General features: G+C 36.4%; 1 long non-coding RNA gene across 2 annotated transcripts in view; it reads right to left on the bottom strand.

The window, feature by feature from the left end:
• Window positions 1-3,334, bottom strand: part of LOC148214598 (uncharacterized) — an 83,856-nt gene extending 80,522 nt beyond the window's left edge. Inside the window, exons 1-2 of one of the 2 annotated variants that reach the window (XR_015797844.1) lie at window positions 3,222-3,327; window positions 1,626-1,774 (exon numbers count right to left, since the gene is read on the bottom strand). This is a non-coding gene — a long non-coding RNA (uncharacterized LOC148214598). Of the gene's footprint in view, window positions 1-1,625; window positions 1,775-3,221 lie in introns of both variants that reach the window. The other variant, XR_015797843.1, reaches the window with a different exon arrangement.
• Window positions 3,335-6,000: the final 2,666 nt, after the last annotated feature.

A 6,000-nucleotide genomic window follows, 5' to 3' on the forward strand; every position in this document is an offset into this window, starting at 1 on the left:
ATTAATGTATAATGTGTACATTTTGAAATGATCTGATGGAAGAACACATCAGGATATTTCTCACTGAAGATCACCTAATTGCTGGTGCAGGAACTCCATTGTTACAATAGCCCTGACTGGCTCAGAATCTCATATTCTGCTTAAAATCTTTGTCAGAGGAGAAGGCACCTATTTCTAAAACCGTTTTTCTGAATTTCTTTATTTACTTATTTTACATATAAATTGACCAGCAATTGAAGTTCTCCTGGCAATATACAAATCAATAAATACATCATACAAAATGAAACACAAAACATACAATTGGTAAACATTACCAATCACATAACAACAGCAACCAAATATCACATAAAATCACAACATGTTCACCACAAAATGAGCAGCAAAACAGTGTGAAGTTTTAATACCATTTTCAAAAAGGGAAATGAAATGCCTCAGAGACTAAAGAGGTCTTCATCTGGCACTGAAAGGACCATAACTGAAATGTCAGGAAAGCATATCTGAGGAAGTCAATTACACAAATGGATGTTTAAATAACTTTTAAAATATTAGCTTATGATTAATAAGGTTAACATAACTTTTCTTGGAGTTTGAATCCATTGGTTCAGATCCATCCATCTGGAGTAAGCCATAGTTTGCATGACTTTGTTTATCAAATAAGTCACAGCTGCACACACTCGGCTAAGCCATGAACCATGGTTTACAAACCTTAGTGGTTAGCTTTATGCCATATGCTTAGCTAAACCAAGTTTGCTTCACAAGTTGCTCTGTGTGAACCCAGACCAAATCTAAGATTTTATATTCAGGTGTGAAAATATTAGAAGAATCTGTTGCTTTCTGGGAGAATGGGAGAATTCAAATTTTGAACAGGAAAGAAGGAAATTGCCAAGTCATAATGAAGTTCAGGATGTTTTTTGCTGAAAATATTTCTTGTTAAAATACATGATCAACAGTAGACATTTACTTGGATCTCTAGAAATATGAGGCTGATAACTAATCAACAAATTAATGTTAAGGGTAGAATATAAAGATTTTAGCAGTTTAACTTCACCAAAAATTGAAAGAATGAATAATTTCTCACATTATAACCTTGTAATTTTAATACCTGAAGTGGCAATTTGGAAGATCACGTACTCTGATCTGCATATAAAGTGTACATATATTGAAAAGGCAGCCACATACCAGCTCCTCCAAATTTTTAACTTCATAGTAATATATTTTAACCTTATTAATCATAAGCTAATATTTTCAATCCTGAACAGTAATACATTCTTAAGTTTCAAAAGGTAGATCAGTTAACCTTTGATTCCATTTTTATAGCATCTGCACTAGAAAAATATCATATCCAGTGATGTAAAACCAAAGTCTCTTGTCTACTAAAATTAATTATAACTAAAACTAGCCTTTATTTTTATTGCATTCTAGACAACCCTGTGACCCATTGGTCATCCTTTGAAAGAAAGGTAGTGGAGTCTGATGTGACCAGAATGAACATTAAATTTTAAGCTGACCATATATTTTTTTTTACCCCAATGGTCCCTTGATCCTCTAAGAAGAGTATATATCATAAATAGAAGAATAATTGTAATGGCAAACAAACTTCAATAATAAAGTCAATATTTACTTACCTGAACAGATAAACAGAATAAACAGGGGCAGGCAAAAAAGCAGTGGGAGAGTGAGGGACTTCTGACTTCCTGCTGGCTTCCCCATTGACTTTTCTTGTGGGAAGCTGGCAGGGAACATCGGAAATCACGATCACGTGACCACGGGGACGCTGCAATGGCCACAACTTTGTGAATAAAAGTGGTCTGAAGATCATGGAAATTTCAATTCCACAGGAGTAATGAATCCTGGATTTTTTACGCATTCTTTAAATTAGTGGATTTAGGTACTTTGATTCAAAAATTGTTGCAATATAATGCACTGTTTGGGCTAACTTGAGGGTATAAACAGACAAACAGATTAAACACAATGAGAGTTTTAGTAGTATATAGATCACAATGACACGGTTTGTGACCCAATCCTTCATAAAATTAAAGTATTAAATTATAATTTATTAATATATTAAATTATTAAATTAAAATGTATGCCTATATAGTGATTGCATGGAGAAATATTCATCATCTGGATCTTTCTTTAGTAAAGGGGAATTTTAGCAATCTTTCTGATCCTGTCCATCCATCCATCCATTTTATCCATTATCTTCTCCTTCTACTTCCCTAAAACTTGGCATGCACAATACTTTGTTCTAATCTATTAACCACTCACATCACATGCCCAAAGCATATGAGTTTCTGATTGCTGATCATCACCTCAGGAGAACAATGTTTCATTGATGGTCATCACAAGAGGGTAATAAAGACCAGTGAAAATAGTCAGTCTTTATTCAGTCCCTGTTTAATTGCTTGGTTCTTTTTACAGTCTATATTACTTTTAATTACTGTCTCCAAATCCATAATTCCAAATTGAATATGTATCTTTCTTTCTCAATGTCCACCAGCCCATTATTATTGAAAAGGATATTACTAAGTGTTCTGATCTTAGCTTTGCCAATTTTAAAGCCATGCCTGGTTGCAAATGCCCTCCTCCTTTACATTTTTTAACTAAGGACCCCATATGGTTTTTGAGTGGCATCAGGAGGTTGTACTCCAAAGGGTAAGTGGGGCCAAAGCAAAAAAGTGGCCAGAGCCAGGATAAAAACGGAATGTGATTTCATTTAAATGTTACTAAGTTAGTTACAAACGATTGAGTTGTTTACTTCCTATATACTTAATCGTTTTCCCTTTCAGACACATTAAAAATACAATTCTGTAGCAATTTGTAGAAGGCCTTTGGGAACCACACCCTAAATTTGGAGGGGCACATACACACCCCTAAAGCATCAAGTATGTACCCCTCCTTTACAAAAATAAATGTGCCTAGTACAAGCGCTGTGAGCAGAACAGCTAACTAGCTCACATGGGTTTTAAAACTGGCCAAGAATATCTGATTCCTTAACAATGCCGCCAGTGTTCTATGCCAAAAGTGATTAGCTGAGAATGAAGGGCTGGGGAACAAGCCTTACTCATCAGCATTCAGTGCCACTGACATAACTTGAAGGAGGAGTGGGGCGGGGGGGAAGACTCTCACTAAAAGAGGAGAAGGTGAACAAATAAAATGGGATCAGTGAGGCAGAAAATAAGGACACTGCGAAATTGCTTAGGAACAAAAACTTCACAGACCTTAAAAGTTGTACGTTTGGGCAGCGCCCCATGTCTTCCTTATGCAGCTTGTGTTTCTCTGTGAACAGATCGCTGCAGCAATGAATCACTAGAAAGAGAGGCAAAGGCACCTACCCACATACAGAGCATGCAGATAACAAACGCCTGCATCACCACTAAAAGCGGAAAGAAGTTTCATTCCAATTCCTATTCCATTAAGAATCCCGACTCCAAATGAAAGCCATGGATTTGGCCCTCCCAGTTGTTTCCAATTTTGTTTGTGACAGAACAGCTACAGGTAATTAAGGAAGCGTTCTCATCCAACTCAGAGATCAAGAGAAAAATGTAGTCAATAACAGACACAGCTGGGCAATGGTTAGTGATAACTCCGAAAAGGAAATACAGTTGAAGTGCAAGACTTCTGTCCTTGCTGTTTGTACCTTGATGCCTGGGCACATTGCAACTGCATGGCTTACTACCATGGCAGTCTTTTCTAAATGTGCTAGGATGTTCACATTGTGATTTGAAAGAAAATATAGGCTATTAACAGTGATACCTGTCAAGAAGCCCCCTTCAAGATTCCACTTGCAACCTTCAACTAAAGGTGTTTTGCACCTATCCCTTATCATTCTATGCAGCCAAAAGCAATAAAGTGTTATTCCAGCTTTTTCAGCTTTTAAATAAATTGAAAAATACCTGCATTCGAAAGGTATAACTTGGTAATTCACCCTAAAACCTGATGGAGCAACATTCATGCTGAGCCTAAACCCTGTATATTATCTGAGGATGAGACGCAAAGAAAAGAATATTAATGGGGGGCAGAGGTGAATTATTACAACTAAGGGGCAAATAAAAAGTCCATGGATTACTTTTATTTTTCCTCATCAACAAATAACTCCATACATACATTTGCTGGGGCAAAAAGACTTATGATAGTGGATGATTCAGTTTTAATTACACTAAACATATATTTTGGATTGTGACCCATGTGCATTCATATGATTTCTTTCTTTCTTTTTCCTAAAAGATTATACAGGTATCCAGACCTTTCACATCAACCTCTTCTCTTTCTCAAAGAATCATAGAATGTAAGGATTGGAGGGGACCTGGGAGATCAACCCTGGGCCCAGCATACAAATATAAAAGAAATCATATAGTATACAGGTAGTCCCTGGGTTAAGAATGCCCAGGTTACAGATGACCCATAGTTAAGAACAGAGCTTATTGTAGCAAAATTCAAGTTACATACACAATGATTTGAGTTAAATACACATTGGTTTGAGTTCATTACACAATACTACTTATACAGTATTATACAGTAATACTGTTCTGGCTTACATACAAATTCAACTTAAGGACAGACCTTGGGAACAGAACTTGTTCTTAAACTGGGGACTACTTGTGGTTGAAAATATACCAGCAACATTCAAGATGAATCACAGAAGGGAGGGAATTCTTCAGGCCATCTTGTTCAACTTGCTAGTCAAAGTGAGAAAACCAAATCTAGACCATCCCAGGTATCTAGCCAGAAGATTATCCAGTGTTCTTCCAAAATAAATATTGAAATTGCCTAACATTCTGCAAAGGTGTAAACAAAATCATATAAGTGCCTAGAATTATTCTGAGACCAACAGAGCTTTGTTTTTTGTCATCACAGTGCATGATATACAGTAGTACAAACCCATTGTTTACCATGTCACAATAATGACTGTGAATTTTACAGCTCAGTCTTAGGAATGTGATCCACTGCAAATAGTGAGAATGACTTTACTTGGATGTTAATTCTCACTTGGAATCATGTATGTTTAGCAGGACATTTGATAGAAAAGAAAAACTAGTTGTGATGATGCTGATTGACTAACATCTGTAGAATTACCTATACTCCAATTCACTCTAACTTTAGAACATGTTTGCAAATGTTTTTGCAAAGCTTGCAGAATTAAAAAAAATACAACACTATTTTATGCAGGAACAATCTTTGGCTGTTACCTAGGAACCATTTTGGTAGCAATTCAGGGTTACTACTATTATTGTGTCACCATTGCTAGCCAGCTTTTGGTATGTTATTGTTGCTATTATTGTTGGTCACTCAGTCAGTCAGACGTTTAGACTGGAATTGGCATTTTTATCCACCTATCAAATCCTTTCCAAGGACCTGGGACAGGTAGATTCTGTTGTGTTAAAGCTATCATCTCAGGATGTAAGCAGTTCCATATTTTTTATTATTGTTGGATTATTATTATTAAAAACTGCTTCCAAGTGTGTCAAAATCATCAAAATCAAGATGGTGGCAGTGTCTGCATGATCAAATCCTGCCCCTTTTTAAACCTGTGTTGCAACACACATAAAAAAGGGGAAGATTTTAATTGTGCAGTCGCAGCCACCATCTCCCCTCGCTTTCCCAGACACCCCTGGTTCCTCAATGGCTATGTATTTTCTTAGGAAAACTGTGGGGCCATTGTATTTTATTTTTCCAGTTTGATTAGGTCACCATCCCTAACAAGTTGACTGCTCATTCTGCATTCCATGAGAAGCTTTGATAGCAATACCGACTCACAATGACGCATCTAATAAACATGATTAGAGTCATGTACTGTGGAGCTCAATTATTAGGAAGGCTCAATTCCTATCAGATTATTTAATTGATTAATCTCTTCTATTTGCAGCTGTAATGGAAACATGGTCAAGTCCTAAAGATATTGTAACTATTACAGCACTTATATGGAGTAAGGACTAATAAAGCCCCTGCTTAAATGGGAGATATCGATTCATACAGGCAGTATAGAATCCTGGCTCTGTT

The sequence above is a fragment of the Python bivittatus genome, unplaced genomic scaffold (genome assembly GCF_059951505.1).
Source record: "Python bivittatus isolate LINGU-HERP-01145 unplaced genomic scaffold, Pbiv_v1 ctg000610_np1212, whole genome shotgun sequence".
In the NCBI taxonomy this organism is placed as follows: Eukaryota; Metazoa; Chordata; class Lepidosauria; order Squamata; family Pythonidae; genus Python; species Python bivittatus.